This window comes from Notechis scutatus, chromosome 1, assembly GCF_049901735.1.
Source record: "Notechis scutatus isolate UNSWTSFEM ecotype Mainland chromosome 1, rNotScu1.2, whole genome shotgun sequence".
Classification (NCBI taxonomy): Eukaryota; Metazoa; Chordata; class Lepidosauria; order Squamata; family Elapidae; genus Notechis; species Notechis scutatus.
This window is the reverse complement of record NC_142009.1, coordinates 306231713-306252152: the sequence shown is the minus strand read 5'-3', so window position 1 is coordinate 306252152 and position 20440 is coordinate 306231713. Positions and strand designations below refer to the sequence as shown.

The 20440-nt window shown below is 39.5% G+C and overlaps 1 long non-coding RNA gene across 1 annotated transcript; it reads left to right on the top strand.

The window, feature by feature from the left end:
• The first annotated feature begins 1421 nt into the window (after nucleotides 1-1421).
• LOC148133474 (uncharacterized) lies at nucleotides 1422-9472 on the top strand. The gene is made up of 3 exons (XR_015746841.1): nucleotides 1422-1494; nucleotides 2874-2901; nucleotides 9374-9472. It is a non-coding gene; the product is annotated as an uncharacterized LOC148133474 (long non-coding RNA).
• The last annotated feature ends 10968 nt before the right edge of the window (nucleotides 9473-20440 follow it).

The window sequence follows — 20440 nt, the reverse complement described above, 5'->3', positions numbered from 1 at the left end:
TGAAAACACCTCTGGGTCTAACGTGACATGTAAATATGCTATAAATATATAGGGATGGATAGAGATAGTTTGTTAGCATTGTTCCCAATACAGTGTTTATTTTATATTTATTACTGCACTTGTATTGTGATGGTCTTAATCCTTTTAAGTACCCAGAGGTACTCTGAGGGTGCGTAGCCATGTACATGCTCAGGGGCTGATGTGTAAAAGATTTCCCGAAGAGAGATAACATAATTTGAAAGCCCTGCATGGACACCTCATTCATAAGCACAATTCTAGTCAATCATTGTCTTTGGATGCCAATTAATGATAGGAAGGACCAAGTAATTTGATCTTAGCATTTATTTTGAGCAACAATTCTGACAATTAAATTTACTTAGAAACAATTGAAACGTTCTGCTTTATTGCTTATTAGACCAGCTGATAATCACCATGGATTCGATGCCAAGTAAGGTGGAGTAAGGAGGAAGCATTTGCAAGCAGATTTAATGGGCTGTTTTCCAATGATGGCCACTTGTTCATTGTTGCTAAAGGACAGATGGTGCTCTGCACCCTTTTCATCAGACCCTCATTTAGCTGAGACAGCCTGCCTTGAGGGTTTTTCCATTTGCTTTCTTGGCTTCTAGACAGAAATCATCCATGTGAGTGACAGGTTTCATTTTGCAGACTCACAACTAGGATTGACATGAAGATGTCCACCCACTTCAAAATCAGGAAGGAAGGGTGGAAGTTTAAAAAGGCACTGGCAAACACAGACTCCTTTTGCATGAGAAAAAAAGAGATGGTTCAAAAGTTTGGCTTGCAGCTTTTCATCAAGTGTTAATAACTACTGTTTGTTTTTAAAGTGTCTTTCAAGGGCTCCTTCCCTGATAGGTTTTTTTTCCCCAAAATCATGCTCCATTTCAAGATTTGTCTTTCATATTTTTCACTTTTTTTCTCACAGTAACTTTGAGATTGACTGAGCTGAGGAATAGTGAATAGACCAAGGCCACATCTCAACTGAGATCTGAACATACATTAGAGGTCATGGCTTTCCTCTCATCCTTTGTATTCATAGCAGCCTTAACTTTCCAACTGTCCTCAGATGTACAGTAATGGGTGAAAGCCTATCATCCCCAGCCAATATGAGAAGTAGTGATATTCCAGGTCATCTGTAGCTAATGAATTTGACAGAAGGAATGTAAAGATTTATCTATACTTATATGTTTAATTAATGTACAGTGAGTAGCAGCATTCTTCTTTCACATCATAATTCCTTGCAATATGTTATAATGAGACTATGAAATTGTTTACTAGTTTTGTTGCAACAGACACATAAGGCTTGGATCCAAGCTATCTGAGAAACTGTTTCGTCCCAATGGGAGTAGCCTGATCCACCATCATGCCAGCAGAAGGAGCATGCTGTAAACCCCATCAGTCAAGGAATTTCAGCTGTAGAAGAGCCTTTTCTGCCATGGCCCCTGCTCTTTGGAACATTGTACCCCCTAAGCTAAGGTGAGATCTGTGTCCATTCTTTTGGCCTTTCGAAAGGGCATGAAGACATGGCTCTGCCAACTTGCTTTGGAGCCCCAGTGGGGATGTGGCACTGTGGAGATTAACTGAATTTTACATTTAAGATCTCTATTTATTGTCAATGTTTCATATCTATTTTTATTGAATGATTGCAAGCCACCTAGCATCATCTTTGGTGAGATGGGCCGCATAAAAAGTTTAATTAATTAAATATGGCTTCTCTTCTGAATCTGTGTGAGCTGTTCAGAATAGGAGTCTCCCATACCTTTGTTACATTGACTACGTGAGGCCCTTCCTAGATGATCATTCTCATTCATGCAATTGATCTAGATCAGGAGTGTCAAATGCAATTTCATTGAGGGCCACATCAGGGTTGTGTTTGACCTTGGGGGCAGAGTGGATGTAGCCAGCTTGACGTCACTCGTGTTGGGGGTGTCTGTGGTGGCCCTGCCAACTAAAACAGGCTCCAGAGCTCCATTTTCAGCTGCAATGGCCTCCTGCCACCCTCTGCCAGCGAAAATGGAGCTCGGAGGGGCCACAGAGCAGCACAGGCCAGTGCTGTTTCTAGGGCAGCCTCGCGGGCCAGATCTAAGCACCTCACAGGCTGGATCCGGCCCCCAGGCCTTGAGTTTGACACCCTCTGATCCAGGTGGTCTTTCTCCAACCATCCTCTCTGTAATGCAATCTGAACAGATTCTGAAAAGCAGGGCATTCTGTAACAAGTTTATTTAGGCTACTCTGAATTTTCTGTGGTAGCAGCTTTCCCTTACTAAACTCTTTTTTTATATCTAGTAATTTGGCTTCATTGATTCAAAAAGGAGTTTCTCACTGAAATCCTTCTAACATGCAAGAGTACATAGTACACAGTTATACCCTTTGGGTTTTTTAAAGTATTGTTAATTTTGTATATATTTGAGCTTTGGACAGAAAAATTCCAACAGACTTCCTTTCTATTTTGTTCCAATGAAGGCAAAATGCTTTGTGGAAAAGCTGAGAACTTCTTACCTAGACAAACTAAGGTATAGGAATAAGTTTTGCCTGTCCGCTAATAGCTATTTGCTTTTAATGGCAAACCCTTTGAAGAGAAACTCTGCCCACAAGTTTACATTAGCCTCCTCTGCCCAGCTCAGAGTGATCTCTGAACTTGGCTGTTTATTTGAAAACATTTCATTAACCCACTAGATAGCAGCTTCAGTACAAGTGAATTCAGGAGTTTGTTCCCTGTTTGGATACCATAACTTGCCCTGCCAATTTTGTCAGGGTATGATTTTTCTCTTTGATTCTTGCCTCTTATAAGTCCTGCTTATCTGGGTGTTAGTTGCTGGCAAAGATGTGTTCTAATCTTTTTATTTCCTTCTTAGCATATTTATTGTCTCCCTTGAATTGCGTGTAAGTATGGTTTATTTATGTGTATCTATAGATGCTTGATTTGTCTGAATGCCAAGCTTTCAAGAATTCTGCAGATTTTTTAAAATTTAGCTTGGTTTGTTTTCTTTCTTCTTTCTTCTCAAGTGGTCTTTGGTCCATTTGAGATGTTTTGAAGGGCTTCCTTACATTACATGATTTTAAATCCTTATTTTACTGATGTAATCATTTAAAAAAATACAGCTAGTGTATCATGTTTATGGGTCTCCATAGTAAGATTGTCTGTTCAAGATATAGACTAGGACATTATAATATCATTTGATATCAGCATTCATACTATTATAAATTACAGATGGATCAGCCATATTTGTTTCCCAAAGAATCTTTGGGAAGATCCAGATCACAGTGAATATAATCTTTGACATGTTCTGTGATGACCCGACGCGTGGCACAAAGACAACACAGTCAGATAAGCAATAAGAGTCCTTTTTTTATCTCCAACTTTGCCCCCAATGTCCAGGTTACCTTCTGGCTCTCCCAGGAACAGCCTTTGACTGCAGAAAATTAAGTCCAAAACATGAGCAACACGAACTGTAACTTAAAGTCCAAACAAACCAAAATAAAGTAATTAAGTTTGGCAGGGCAGAAGCAAGAATCTCAGGCCTGAAGGCACGACAAAACACACATGGTTGGGAAGACGCCAGGAACACAGATAAGTCACAACAACACAGAATAAAATCACTTTGCTCCCAGCAGCCTGCCACACGCAGCCTGCCTTTCTTATCAACTGTCTTCCCAGCTATGGCTAATGAAGGGAATCAGGGCCCTCTCCTCTCTCATAAGCCACGCAACCCATGTAGCTCTCTTCTCCATTCCTCCCTGCGTGCCCTAGGATGAAGAGGGGGTGGGCCTCGTTCTTCTTCTGAACTCCCTCTCCCTTGTTCTATCTACCCCCTGCTCTGCCTAGCCGGACTTTGCCCTTCCCCAGCCTCCTCCACAGCCAATGGAGCCACACTCCCAGTCCGTGTCAGCTGTCCGGCTTCCTCCTCGGATTCAGACTCTGACAGGGGCATGACATGTTCCTTGTCACATATCAAAGACTTAATTTCAGGTCCAAAGCATGGGGAGGGGGAAATCACGAAAGTCAAGATGGCTGCAGTCACATAATTGATACCCTACCTCTGACAATAATACATTTGATGATAATTTATAATAAGGATAATGACATCATCAATACAGTAAAGATGATACATTCTCATAATACAGATCAGCTTTCTAGGTGAAAGATGTGAACTAGACTGAGTTTTAGTGCCAAATTCAGACAACCTGATCACATTCTTCATCATGCACACCACATTCCAGTGCATATTGATTTACCAAATGAAAAGTAAAAAAATGATTGTGTTCATATACCTGGGTCAATTCAATCTGTATTCCTTCTCATCACAGATGCATATGAACAACTGAACTGGCTTGATGTTTCCTGCCAAAGCGAATTTAGTTTAATGCTATGCATCCCTGAAGTTTAAAAATAGAAATAGCAGCAGTTGTCAATTAATTACTCTCCTCAGTTTCCAGCATCAATAGTTGTCTGCATTATTTCATATCCTCCACAGGGTAATTCACAGCAACCTCAGCTATTTCATATCTTGTACACTACTTGAATTTAAAGCATATTAAAACTATTGATTGCTGAGGATTAGTAAGAAGATCAAAACAAAACCATACAGAGAAATTGGAAAATTGGAAAAAGTGGGGTGGGGGGAAATGGATCCAGGAAACTACAGACCTATCAGCTTGACATCAATAGCTGGAAAGATTCTGGAAAAGATAATTATCAAGCAACAAATCTGCAAATATCTAGAGGCAAACAAAGTCATAAACAAGAAGCCAACATGGATTTGACAAAAATAGATGATGCCAGACAAATCTTATTGCGTTCTTTGACAAAGTGTCAAAATTAGCGGACCAGCAAAATGTTGTGGATATAATTTACTTGGATAAGGTTGACCACACCTAATACTGATAAAATAGAAAAATGTGGGTTAGATACAGTGGTGGTATTCTACCGGTTCTGCTGAGCCGGTAGCAGCAATGAGCAGCGTAGACCGAACCAGTTCTCTCAGCCGCTCTGCTGTTGGGCCCACCCGCCCACCCAGGCTCCCATACTCACCTTTATCCTCTGAATTTGAAGCACGGCTGCTTTGCGCGGCACAGCAGAGTGTTGCGCGGCAGCTGCTGAAGCGACTGGGATCGTGCAGGCTTGCAGGAGTTAGAATGCCTCTGCACCTGAGCAAACGCCTCTGCACCTGTGCAAATGCCTCTGCGCCTGCACAAAGTGCGTGTTTGGTGCGCAGGCACGTGCAAAGTGTGTGCACTTGCATAAAGCATGCCCACCAAGCCACGCCCACTGAACCGGTGGTAAAAATATTTGAATCCCACCACTGGTTAGACAGTATCTCTTTTCAATCAGAATAGAAACAAAAGGGACCTTGGAGGTCTTCCAGTCCAACCCCCTGCTGAAGCAGGAGACCCTGTACCACTTCAGACAGGTGGCCGTCCAATCTTTTCTTTAAAACCTCCAGTGATGAAGCATCCACAATTTCTGAGAGCAAGCTCTTCCATTGGTTAATTGTCCTCACTGTTAGGAATTTTCTTCTAGATTCCAGGTTGCTTCTCTTCTTGATTAGTTTCCATCCATTGTTTCTTGTCTTGTCTTCTGGTGCTTTGGAAAATAAGTTGACCACCTGCTTCTTTGTGGCAGCCCCTCAAATACTTGAATACTGCTATCATCTCCCCCCAGTCCTTCTTTTTCTTTTGACTGGCCATACCCAATTCCTGCAATTGTTTTTCATACGTTTTTGTTTCCAGACTCTTAATTATTTTAGTTGCTCTTCTTTGCACTTTTTCTAGTCTTAACATCTTTTTTTGTAATTTTGTAATCATCCCAGATGGATTTGTAACTGACTGGCCAACTGCACTTAATGGAATTGCATCTACATGAAGGAGAGTATGCAGTGGGATACCCCAAGGCTCTGTTTTAAGACCAATACTCTTCAATATCTTCATCGTTGACTTAAACGAGGGGATAGAAGGGGAACTCATCAAATTTTCAGACATCAAGATCTAGAACAAGGCTGTCAAACTTGTGGCTCCTGGGCCAGATGCGTCACGTGCTGGCCACACCTCCACCCAGTTTAGCAAAGGGGGGGAAAGTCCTGATATACCACGTGATGACTCTTTGACGATGTGAGTTTGACAACCCTGCTGTAGAAGATTGGTTCAAGATACAGAAGGATCTTGATAGATTTGAACACTGGCCCTATCTAACAAAATGAAGTTCAGTATAGAGAAAAGTAACATTTTACATTTAGGTAAGGAAAACCAAATGCACAAGTATAGAATAAGTAGAACCTGGCTCAACAGTAGCAACTGCGATAGAGCTCTTGAGGTCCTAGTGGACAATCACTTCAAAATATGAACCAGCAGTGTGCTGCAGCCACCATGAAAGCCAATACAGTCCTAGGCTGCACTAACAGAGGGATAGAATCAAGATCACATGAAATGTTAATACTATTTTGCAATGCCTTGGTAAGCTGATCAAGGACAGAACCAACTGAGAACTAAGGAGAAATTTCCTGACAATTAGAACCCTTAATCAACTTGCCTCCAGAAGCTGTGGGTGCTCCAAACTGGAGGTTTTTAAGACGAGAGTATACAACTATTTGTCTGAAATGGTATAGGGTTTCCTACTTGAGCATGGGGTTGGACTAGAACAGGGGTCCTCAACCACCGGGCGGGACTGGTACCGGGCGCGGAGCACTCTCTGCCGGGCCGCAAAGAATTTTTTTAAAAAAAATGGCGGCTTTCTTCACCTTCGGTGAATGCTGCTGGGATCGGGATCAAGGACACAAATGAAAGAAGAGGAGGGAGGAAGCAACCGAAGCCTGTCCTGCTCTCTGGCTCAGCTCTCTCAGTCGCTCTCTCGCTCCTCCACCAGCACAGTAAGAAACTGCTTTAAAGAAGCCGGGGGCTTTTCCTGTCACCGCAGCTTCCCGAAGCGCCCGTTTCTCCCCACCCCGTCCACTGCCCGCTCTGCCTGCCTGCCTGCCTTCGTTAATGGTTGAATCGGAACAGCTTCGCTGAGTAAAAGAGGCGAATAGTTATTATTCTCAGCCGAAGCTGCTCCCAAACAACCAGAAACTAAGGCAGGCAGGCAGGCAGGCAGAACGGGACACTGTGGATTGAAGCGCCACGCAGGGCGGGGTGGGGGTGAAACGGGCGCTCGGAATAGCTGCGGCGACAGGAAAAGCCCCCCGCTTCTTTGAAGCAGTTTCTTCCTTGGATGGTGGAGCAGCGAGAGAGCGAAGCCTCCTTCTCTTCTCCCTTCTCCCCCGCGCTCCCCCGGTCCTTGCAAAAATTTTCTGCTTGAAACCAGTCCCTGGTACAAAAAGGTTGGGGACCACTGGACTAGAAGACCTCCAAGGTCCCTTCCAACTCTGTTATTCTGTTAAATAAATCTTAGTCATAGTATGAATAATAGTCTGATCCTGTATATACCCATTTTAGAAGTAAGTTCCATTCAGTTCAATGATATTTTAAACTAAGGGTGCAAGATTACAATATACATTTACATAAATCTCCACACACATGCATACAGTAATACTCTGAAAATCTACCTTGAAATTTCTCAAAAGACAACTGAATCATATCACTCCTACTCCTTTTTATTAAACTAGACATAGCACTCCTGCAACCTACCTGCACTACGCAATCTAAAACCATCTCTATCTATTGGACCGGATGGAATATGTGCCTACTTCTTAAGAAAGCTATCCACTGCCATAGCCAAACCTCTAAGCATAATCTTTGAAAAATCTTTCAGAACCAGCTCCTTGCCTAACCTATGGTCACAAGCCACAGTCATCCCCATCTTCAAAAAGGGAGACCCAAGCCTAGTTGAAAATTACAGGCCAATCTTCTTATGCTGCGTCACCTGTAAAGTCATGGAATCAATTATTAACCAATCCATCATCCTCCACTTAGAGACAAACAACCTACTCTCCAATAAACAATTTGGTTTCAGAAAAAAACTATCCTGTAATCTGCAACTCTTACACTGCAAAAACATATGGACGACACAACTTGACCAAGGCAAAGCAATAGACGCAATCTACATAGACTTCTGTAAAGCCTTTGATTCAGTGGTACACGACAAACTACTCCTAAAAATAAAATCCTATGGTATCTCTGGACAACTGAATAACTGGATAGAAGCATTCCTGTCAAACAGACAACAAATGGTCAAAATCGGGAGCGTCCTATCAAATCCAGTACCTGTCAATAGTGGTGTCCTCCAGGGCAGTGATCTAGGACCAACTCTCTTCATACTCTACATAAACGACCTCTGTGATCATATTAAGAGCAATTGCGTTCTCTTCGCTGATGATGTAAAGCTGTTCAATACCACAGACAATACTGCTACCCTACAAAAAGATCTTGACTATGTATCTGAATGGTCAAACAAATGGCAACTTCAAATCTCAACAAATAAATGCTCTGTCCTACATATTGGCAAAAAAAATCAGAAAATAAAATACAAGCTGAATAGCCAAGATCTTGTTGATGACCCAAGCTCTGTAAAGGACCTTGGAATACTCACCTCTAATGATCTAAGTGCTAGAGCCCACTGCAACTACATAGCCAAAAAGGCATTAAGAGTTGTTAACCTAATCCTACGTAGCTTTTTCTCTGGTAATATCACACTACTAACCAGAGCATACAAAACATTTGCTAGACCAATACTCGAATACAGTTCATCAGTCTGGAACCCTCATTACGTATCTGATATTAACACAATTGAGAAAGTCCAGAAATATTTCACAAGAAGAGTTCTCCACTCTTCTACTCGTTGTAGAATACCTTATGCCACCAGACTTGAAATTCTAGAACTAGAAAACCTTGAATTACGCCGCCTTCGGTCTGACTTAAACATGGTATATAAAATCATACATTGCAATGTCCTACCTGTCAATGAATACTTCAGCTTCAACCATAACAACACAAGAGCACACGATAGATACAAACTCAAAGTAAACCGCACCAAACTTGATTGCAGGAAATACGACTTCAGCAATAGAGTGGTCAATGTCTGGAATACTCTACCCAACTCTGTAGTCTCTTCCCCAAACCCCAAAAACTTTAACCTTAGACTGTCTACTATTGACCTCACCCCTTTCCTAAGAGGTCTGTAGGGGGCGTGCATAAGCGCACCAACGTGCCTACCGTCCCTGTCCTATTGTTTCTCTTATTCTTTTATTTTTCTTACATGTACCCATTTCATGTATTCACAACTATGTATACACTTATACTTATTATCTTGTAAACAATTGGCAAATCAAATAAATAAATAAATAAATAAATAAAACCATTCTTCATATGTTTTAGCCTTTAGTCCCCTAATCATCTTTGTTGCTCTTCTCTGCACTCTTTCCAGAGTCTGCACATCTTTTTTACATTGTGGTGACCAAAACTGGATCCACTATTTCAAGTGTGGTCTTACCAAGGCATTATAGAGTGGTATTAACACTTCAGGTGATCTGGATTCTTTGTTCAGGTACCATTTATTATTATTTTCACAGAGCAATAACCTATAGATTTAGGTTATACTGTAACCTAAATCTATATTCCCTTATTGAACTAATGTAGCTTTTTAGTAGCTCTGACAAAATGTATTCTTCCACCTTTTTGGGTGACATCCCACCCCTCCTCATCTCTTATAAGCAGAATGCTTGGTTTGCTTTGAAGTGTGCATCGAGGGCAAAAAATAATTGCTCCCTTAGCTAAGATCTTGTACGTTATTGTTCTGTGCCTGCTTGATTGGGTTTCTTTTTTTCTTCTCTTTCTTTTTCTTTTTTGGTTTGTTTCTACCCCCCACTGTCATGTTCTCCTGCTTGATAATGGGAACTGGCACACGGCCTCACTATAATAAGCCATGAGAGTCAAAACATTTATTATGCTGCCCTGATCTTTAAATCGTGTTCAAAGAATATCTCTGGGAGAGAAGGCTTTTAGCAACACGAATACCAGTTGGTTTGGACTGTGTAGAAGGAGGCATTTGAGGAACAAACATTGTGGAATAATGCCTTTTCCAAGGATGGCTTCTAAATCAAGTCAGAAACAGCTTGACGTTCAGCCATCGTCATGCAAAAAGTAAATTGCCAGAAGATTGAGAAGTTACAAAGAAAGGTGGGGCACATTGTTGCGAGTTGAAAAATGGGTTCACTGAAAATATACAAGATCTCTTCATTGCAACTATTTAGACAAAACCTGAAATTATACACTACAAAACAAATTCTTCAGTGCTCACACTGTACTATCTGAAGCCTTAATTATAACAGCTCATTCTTTACATTCTGCAATGTAGCACAAACTGATTTTACTGATTTATTTTATGGAAATATAGCCCTCCTTCACACAGAAAAATCAGTTATTTGGAATATGATGCCAATGTTGATTGTCTAGCCAACATTCTGGAGATATGCTAAGAGAGGACGGACACACGCTAAATGCAGATGGATTGTGAGATTTTTAAGGGGAGAATTGCACTTCTAGTCACTGACATTAGGGGACAAAGATTGTTCTACCTCTGATCCTGGAGTGATTTAATTCTCCATGACTTTTTTCACTTACCACTCTTAACCAAGGGTCTGACAGTTTTTCAAGACAATGGGCATTTCATGGACATTTTCACGAAATGGCTGTAATAGTAGTTGTGACCTGTCAGAAAAGATAAACTGCTCCTCACCATCCCTTCTAACCTTGCAGGATGCTGTCAAATACCCCCAATGCATTTTTCTTGGAAGACTACCTCTGAACTATAAGAAGGACTTAGAAAGTTTCTTGAAAATAAAATATTTGAAGCAGGCACTTTGCTTCTCTTCGTCCTCCTCCTGCTCCTTCAAAGTAAGTATCTTTAGGCATAGAGGGAATGGCCTTGAATGACAGGAGGAAGAGCCATTACCAAAGCAACAGTTGGATAAGCTTGAGCCCAGGCCAAGAAAATAATCTGACAAACCAACAAAGGGGTTTCAGATAAATCCTCCCGACTTCACACAAAGATAAAGGGTGGAGAGAGCACATTCTGATTTTCAAGATTCTATTACTATAGTTGTTTGAATAAAAGTATGACCTGTATGTCATTGGTTTCTTGGTCCGTTTACCTTGTAGGAATGACACATAGCACAGAAGGTGCCATTGTGAGGATCAAAGCTCTAAGCCATCCTGTGGTTAAATTAACAAGATTTGCAAATGTAAGATAATAGATTAAATTAAGGTTAAGAAGGAGTGGTTTCACTACTGTTGGAAAACACTGCTGTCAATTTATTCAACTCAGCTTGGGTGTGGCATATCTTCTGAGCCTGGAAATGAGCATTTATCTATAGTTACCTACTCCTTTCAATCTCTGGACAGAGAGGAGGAATGGCTGCAAAATGAGATTGCTCCAACAGAGCTGTTTCTGCTGCTCCCATTTTTCCCCTTTGCCTTTGAATTAGTAAACACCCAATTCAAATTCAGAAGTTTTGGCTGACTATCTACCACAAAGAAGACCAAGATATTATCAAAAATAGTGATTAACAAGTAAACTACTGATAGATTTGCCATGTTGTCTGGCACCACTAAAAAGTAAATGTTGGAGCTGCAGAACTTGAAGGCACACCTATGAATAAACTGTGGGCACCTCCAGACATTCCTTGAAAGATGAGCTCTTTAAACAAACTGAATACAATAAATTGTCTTGAATTTTTTTAGAAAGGTATCCTTCCCTCAGCAACATCAGGGTTCACATTCTTATCTTGAATGTATTTTTTTTCTTTCTTTCTTTCTTTCTTTCTTTCTTTCTTTCTTTCTTTCTTTCTTTCTTTCTTTCTTTCTTTCTTTCTTTCTTTCTTTCTTTCTTTCTTTCTTTCCTCTTTTTCTTTTTGCTTTGGACTCACACATTCTCAAACAAAAGATATAACTTATGGCTGTGAATTGCACCATTAATGAAAAATTGAGGCCCTCATAGGAGCCAGATTAGCCAATCTGTTTGTTTTCCTGGTTGCTTGTCCATGGCAAGATTTATTTTCATTAACAGAAACCCCAAAGCACTTATTATCTTGAAAAACCTTGAACCTGGGGGAAGTGTGGGAGAATGGAAAAGAAAGCTGTAATACTACTACAAGGGTGTCATTAAAACCTACTGTTGTGGTAAACAAAGCACATATACTGCAGCCATGCAAACACTACAAAAAGAAACAGGTGTTACATAGAATCTCCAGAAATTAAAAGACAATTCTATATTATGTTTTGAAAGGAGATCAAAATGGTTGAATAATCCTAATATTTATTCACTTTTTCAGCGCCAATATTGGAAACCCAGAGAAAGTTACCATGCAAACCCCTGAAGATCTGGGGCTCCACTAATTCATGGATGAAATACATTTGTATGATTTTTTTTTCTTTCTTTTTAATTACAGTAAATTATGTTGAATTCAAAATATTGTCATGTTTTTATTGTGAACCTTGTTTACTAGGACACTTTTCCCCATGTGATTGTGAATAAACATCCACGTTTTGAGGAAGAATATCAGTGTAACAAAGCTGCATCTTTGGAGTTGTTTCTTTTTTATTTATCATTTATAGCATAGATTTATTTATGTTAGATTTTCCTATATTTTAACATTATCCTACTCCTTTTGTGTATACAGAGCTGTATTTACATGATGCATGGGCCCCAAAACACTAAAGTCTAGGAACCAAAGTAATGCTAAGGATTCTATTTATATTTTTATTACATAAACATTATGTTATGTTATGCTGAATTGGACCCTTGGCCCATCAGATCAGCACCACTTTTCATGTTAACTGAATTCCAAAGTTTAATTACATGTTGTGCAAAACCCCCCGCAGATTTATCTGTTGTTTCCAAGATTCAATTACATTGGATGACCTCTGATTTTAATACTGTATTTTGTGAAAAGGAAAATAACTTCTCCTTATTCACCTTATCCACACCATGCATAATCTTGTACACTTCATTTGTATTGACTGTTATTCACTTTCTTTCTAGATAAAAAACGCCCCAAATATGACACCTTTTATAATAGGAAAGCTGCTTCAGTCCTTGATAATCCTAGCTGCCCTTCTTTGAACCTTCTCTATACTGGTCACCACACTTCTTTGAACCAGAGTAACACAAAACATTCCAGATGAGATGCACCATTAATTTAATAGCATTATCATACTAGCATCCCTGTTTTCTTATCTCTAACAAATTATTGGCCTTTATTTTAGATGATGTTGAAGTCTTTATTGAATGGTTTATCATTACTCCAAGATCTCTTTCCTCATCACTCATCATTACTAACTCAGATCCCCTTGGTTTGTATGAGTAGTTAGGATTTCATGGCTGGGACTCGTTTGTTGATAAGGGCTAGTTTCCAGATGTCTGGTAGGTGGGAGGAAGCGTCCTGTTTGTTCATGCTATGGGGGTGTTTCTCTATTTTGATGGCTTCAACATGGAATACTTCAACAAGATAATCAGGGAAGCCATCGAAATAGAGAAACCCTATTTTCCCTTCAGAAATTGTAGTTGCTCCAACACTGAAGGTTTTAAAGAAGAGATTGGACAACCATTTGTCTGGAATGTTATAGGGCCATGATGGCGAACCTATGGTACACGTGCCACAGGTGGCACACAAAGCCATTTGTGCCGGCATGTGAATTGCAGGCAAACTTACCTCACTGCGCATGTGCACACCTCATAGCTGATTTTTGGCCTGTTTGAGGCCTTTTTCGGCCTCCCAGAGGTTTGAGGACAGCTTCTGCAGCCTTTGCAGGCTGAAAAATAGGCCCATTTTGTCACTTCCAGTAATATTGGAAGTGACGAAACGGGCCTATTTTTTGGCCTGCAAAGGCTGCAGAAGCTGTCCTCAAGCCTCTGGGAGGCCAAAAAAGGCCCCCAAAAGGCCCAAAAATCAGCTGAGAGGGACCGTGCAAGTAAGGGGGCAGTGGGGGAGATTGCGCACACATGCACAGGGGGCATGGGGGGCACACACATTGCCTTCTGGGTGCTGGCACATTTTTGGCACAGGAGCCCCAAAAGGTTAGCCACCACTGTTATAGGGTTTCCTTCTTGAGCAAAGGGTTGGACTAGAACACCTCCAAGGTCCCTTCCGACTCTGTTGTTCTGTTAAATAAGCAACCTTAGCTTACTCATCCTTATTGCCATTAGACCCTCAGTCATGCCATATTTCATTCACTCTGAAGTAGAAGAGTTTACAGCCCCCAAACTATTCATTCATTCCCCCATTCAGAGTTTACTCACAAGCATCCACACCAGCGTTCCAGGTATTTGCCTAATTGAGTCACACCCTGCCATTTTTATGAACCTCTTGACATAGGCAGTCTCACCTCTCCCAGGCCCTTAGCCTAAAAAGCTATGGATATCTTGTAGGAGAGAAAGATAAGAAGACAACCAACAGGCAAGAAAGTGGGAACACACAACTATTACAGGTAAGCAAGAGGATTATCAGTCAACTGTCAGAACTACAAGGAATGATAAGCAGCCCATTATGGTGTGATTCCTGTCTGCAGCTTGGCCCAAGCTCAGTAAGAACTAAGGGGCAACCACCCTGAAGCAGCACCTAATCCCAACATGTGAAAGAACTTTGAAAGGAGGCAAAGGTTGTATGCCACTTTACACAATTTAAAACATTTTTTATAAGGACTAACCATCAATAACTTACTTACATGCCTATGTTAACTTGCAAAACTAGGGAAGCAGAGTTAACCCTGAGCAAAAGCCTAATTTTAGGAAAGGTGTGTCTTCTACTGCTTTGTTGGTATTCCTGAATACGGCATGTCACAGTGACTTTCTGTATGCGATCCCCAAAGTGGCCTCTGAAAGTTACCATGACAGTTATCCATAACAGAGTCGTGTTTGATTATGAGAAGTGTCCATCGCAGCACAATGCAAGGCTGTTGGGAAATTCGGTTTGAAGAAGACCCACTATTGATTGGTGAGGAATTCTGCTGGCCAGGTGCCAATAAACAACCTGTTGTGGTTCGCCGGCAGCCTGTGCAGATGGCAGCGGAATCAGACAGTGGGGAAGAATGGGGACCAGTCCAGCAGTCTGGGGAGGACTTGGACGAGGGTCTTACGTCCGATGCAGGGATGGAGCCAGGACTATCTGAGAGTTGTGTGCTGACTCCGGAGCCTGGCAGCAGCGAGGCAGAGGAACAAAGGGAGCCTGTTCCCAGTATGTGTATGCGCAGAGCTGCTAGAAGGCAACAGCAAATAAGACAAAAGGGCGACTCAGGAGTAAGGCTTGGAGGTGATTGTCCCTCCCTAAGGTATAAAGGAAGTGCAAAGGTAGAGAAACCTTTGCAGAAAGCAAAGTCGTCCATTCTGTTTGGATTAAACCTTGAAGCTCTGTGTGGACTTTGTACTTCGGTTGGTTTTTTACAGTTAATTTGGCACTTTAGTTGTTGGCAGCAATTCAAAGGAGATAAAGATGGGTGCTTATCTCGAGGGACTGTTTGGGGCTGGGAAAGAAAATAATTCGCAGCATTGAAATAAAACAAGAGTTGTTTGGATTGTGTGTGCTTAACAACCCACATTGTGCTAATGTCAGCAATAATTAGATAACAGTATGAATCTTGCAAAATTATGAAGGTATTTGAACATCAAACATTAAAATCTGAAATTAAATCCTGAGTGTTTCAAATGAATTCCAAATAAAAGGCACTTCATACATTTTTGTGTATCAAAAAATGCCCAATTTCTTATTTAATCATTTATCACATAGCAAAAACAGGTAAAGCTCATACTATATGGCATAGTAGTTGGTTTAAAAACTTTAAACTTGGTGCTCTCTGCATGATTAATTGAAACATTTCATAAAAGTCAATTGTGTATGCTACTCTTTGCTAATAGCTACAAGGATATGTCAAATTTTCTGAAAAGAAAACAATTAAAAAGAGTATACTACAGGTTTCCCCACTCAAATGGATGAATCCACTAATGTTTTCAGGTTTATTAATCTTTCTCATGTTGTGCTTGTGCTGAATCATCTGTGGAAAAAGATATGCCTTTTTGCAAACCTTTTCCTACCTGAACTACAGGAAGTACAATAGTTACATTGATCTATTTTACATTTATGCAAAAAAAACCACAAAATATCTTTGGATTTGTATTGCAGTATATGGAATGATAGAGCAGCAGTTATAGTCAGAATATTGTAAGGTTAATGGGGCCCACATGAAAAATACAGCTCCGCCTATTAAACATAATCACTGCTGTCTTGTCATTTATTTGTAATACATGGCAGCAGAACTCAGGATTGTACCCAACAAGGCAGTTAAAATCACAAATCTTACACACTCAACTCTAAGGCATTTACTGTGTTGTGTTGTCTAGAGAACCCATTGCTACTGCATATTGAAGTGAGATGAGTGTTTCACACAGAGGTGGTATTCAGCAGGTTCTGACCAGTTCTAGAGAACCGGTAGCAGAAATTTTCAGTAGTTTGGAGAACCGGCAAAGACCACCTCTGACTGGCCCCGCCCCCATCTCTTCTCTGCCTCCCGAGTCCCAGCTGATCGGCTCGGTCTTTTGTTGCCCTGCACAGGAGAATGGAGCTGGAAAGCAGGTTAGCGGGGTGGGGAGGGAATGGGGATTTTGCAGTAACCTTCCCCTGCCCTATCCACCAAGCCCTACCCACCAAGCTCACCACACCCACCAAGCCACACCCACAGAACCGGTAGTAAAAAAAAATTGAATCCAACCACTGGTTTCACAGCAAATATTTATTTCATTTTAAATGAAGATTTAATTTAAGTGGTAAGAAGATATATTTCTTTTTTATAGGAACATCCTTTTGAACTAGCGCAGAAATTGAGTGGCAATTGTTGGATGCAAAAGATTGTATACTTGGCTGATATATTTACTTATTGGAATGATACTAGAGTTTCACTGCAAGGTACACATATAACTAGATTCAAATAACAAAGGCGAATGAATGCAATTCAGTTTACACATTGAAGTGAATTTCTAAAATAATTGTATGTGCTTTCCAAATCTTCCAAACAAAACATCCCTCAGGGAAAATGTCAAAACCTTGGTGATATAACACCTATCTGATTTATGTGCCACAGGAAGAGTATATTTTCTCCTTTAAAAGAAAAAAATTAACCAGGTCCAGAATCATTATGTTCACTATACTGCATCTGAACTACCATTAAAGAAGAAACAACGTAGGTCCAGTTTAACTAATTTCACATTATAAACCACATTCCCTTGTGCAGATTTTCTGGCCTAGAGCTTCTAAAAAAATATTGCCTGTCAAGTTTGAAATACCTTATGCCATTTGCAATAACATACCTTTGAAAGAGAACAAGCCAGCAGAGAAATAGACTAAGTATAAAAGATGATCTCTGCTTACGAGTAGCATCAATTGTTCCAAATATTGAACTTTTTTTCCAAGGAATGCAATCAGACCTAATAATTGAATATTGATCTGTTTGGTTAAAACATTAATCTCCCAAGTTAATTGTGAAATTAAACTTTTTATTTTTTGCACATTCAAAATGTTAATTTTGCATTTACAATAATCAGTTTACTTTTTGCTTTACTGCCAATTTCTATCATTAGAATATCATTATCTGCTTCGGCTTGGACACAAGAATGGTCCTCTACTGTTCCTCCATAGGGTCGCAATGTTCCCTGCTTTACAGCTGAACCAAAAGGATTCAATCTATCCCATAAAACCTAGTCAATGCTCACTAGGATTAGGACTCATCATGGCAGGTGCACCACTATACTCTTCCATAAACGGGGAAAGCTCTCTGCTTCAGAATGGGGCTGTGGGTCTCCAAGTAAACATACTGTGGAACAGTGCCCCCAGGGAAACCAATACAGGAGAGAATTTGTAGCTCAAATGAGGGGTCCTTGATGCTCTCTGAACTTGGTTGTTTTCTTGCAGATGTTTCATCACCAAAACTAGGTAATATCATTAGTGCTGTTACCTAATTTGGGTAATGGAACATCTGCAGGAAAACAAACAAACTGTTGCGCACCAAGCATCAGGAAAACCCCAGAGACTTTATACAACTTCATCATGCATTGACTATATAAATAAATAAGTAAATTTGTAAATAGAGTAAACAGTTTCACATTTGCTCACTGAGAATGTAATTGTGACGTGATTTTTAACATTTTCATCATACACTAAATAAATAATTCTGTCATTAGTGCATTTCCTCTTGGTCTAGGATTCCAGGAGTTTTTCTTTTAACTAAGTTTCCACAATCTGAAAAGTTTGACAAGCTCTGAAGTGCAACATTATTAAGTACACTATGAATTTTCCAAAACTTACTTGCAAAAAGTTGAGGTAATGAGATTGATCTAGAATAATTCCAAAGTGGCATTACTTGAATTTTAAATACAGAGTGATGAAATGTTCTATTAAGAGAATTAAATCAGTAACTTCTATGTAGGAAAGGTGAGTCAAGGACCAGCCATCATTATTTGTGAAGTATTGTACACTATTAGAGTACTTTTCTGAACATAATGACTATAATAAATCAGTTCACTCTTAAAATAACAAGTACAGTACTTTTTAAAAGTTCACAATTTCTTTCTCTTCATCCCTCTCTCAGCAGCCTTATACTTATATAAATTATAGTTTATATTTAAAAAACTAGATCCTCTTGAAGCCTAAGAGAAGACTGTATGTAACTTTAGTAGGAAAACAGAAACCATTGGCTATTGGACAGAGCAATCTTAGGTTGAAAGATTATTGATTTATTAATGTAGATGGTATTCTCCCTTACATACAAATAGACTTGTATTTTGGGGGTTTGATTGCTTCTGTAACCTTTATAGCTTGTTGATTTTTGCAGCCCAGATGTGATAAACTTATGACAATACAACCCTTTCCTGCTTTCTTGGGATACCACTGATTTCCTTATCTACTCTCAATTTTGGTTTTTTGGATTTGGAACTATAGCTACACTGAGACTGAAAGGCATACATAAAGTGCTGTCACTCTACAAAACAACTCCACAGATTTCAGGTTAGCCCAATTGCTGATTTTAGAAGAAGATAATTTTAATGGCATTTCAGGTTATTATGCTTTTATATTAAATTATAAATGGCTCTGGCAATTCTTCAGAGATAAGTGTTACACTAAGTGGTCACCTTAAAACAATCAAATAAAAGAAATACAGTACTCCACTTCATATCGCTAGGGAAGAACAGATAGTCCTTATTTAACAACCACAATTGGGACTGGCATCTTCATCACTAAATGACATGGTCATTAAGTGAGTCATGACATTACTGTGGCTTGCAATTTTACAGCTGGCTTCTTCATTAACTTTGCTTGTTGGAAGCCAGCTGTGAAGTGCACAAATGGGGATCAAGTGATCATTAGGATATTGTGGTGGTCATAGTTTGAGAACCAGTCATAAAGTAACCTTTCAGTGTGATTGTAACTTCAAACTGTCACTAAACAAGGCAATCATTGACCAAGAATTATAAAAAAAATCTGTTAAAATTTATATTTTATGAAGCTTATTGAGTGCATGGTAAGTTAAAACTTAACTTAAAAAAAAAGACAATTTTAGTGAATGCTAGTCTTGCTGGGCACAGGAAAGCTGACCAATAGATACATTCAGTCAATAAAAATATACAAATAGGTTTGATAATGAGTACTTTACAGTTAATATTGTAGAAAAAGATATTTACAACAGGAAACTTATGTTACATTTTGGGTACTTTGAAATTTTAATTTTTATGTAACATTATATTATTTATGTAACATATTATTTTGAACATTTTAGCAAAATATAAAACTACACACTGTATTTTGCAAAGAAAAGACAGATACATTTTCAACTGATTTCGTTCCTGGCTACCGTATTTGAAAGATAATTATTAGATATGTCCCTGGTGGGCTACCTCCAATATGCCAAGAGCAACAAAACTCTTTATTCCCCTCTTCCTACATCCTGTAGAAGCATAATGTGTTGCTTCAGAGTAAATTTTACATTAATGCAAAGCACCAACAAAAACAGTTCCATTATTATAATATATCAGCTCCCAATCAGGAAGAAAAGTGTTATTTTGGGAAAAGAAGTAGCTATGGTGCTAGAAATGCCATTGCTTCCAGGTTTGTTGTAAATTTTTATAACAAAACTAATTAAAATTATATATTAGCAAATTGTTGAGATTTTTTTTTATTGCAAGTATCAATCATAAATGTAAATTGTCATAAATCTCTATGGAGATTCTCAAGCATCCAAATCTCTTTGAGCTTCATGTGACCATAAAGATATGAGAATCAGATTCTAACCACATTACCAATAAAGGAGAATATTTGTAGCTCAGGATTGAAATGAGGGGTACTTGGTGCTCACAGAGACCCCATTAATCACATTACTCAGAAAAGCCTTCATGGCTACACCAGTTCTAGCGTAGTGTGACTCCATTAAAACTGGATGAAAAGCCTGCAGGATC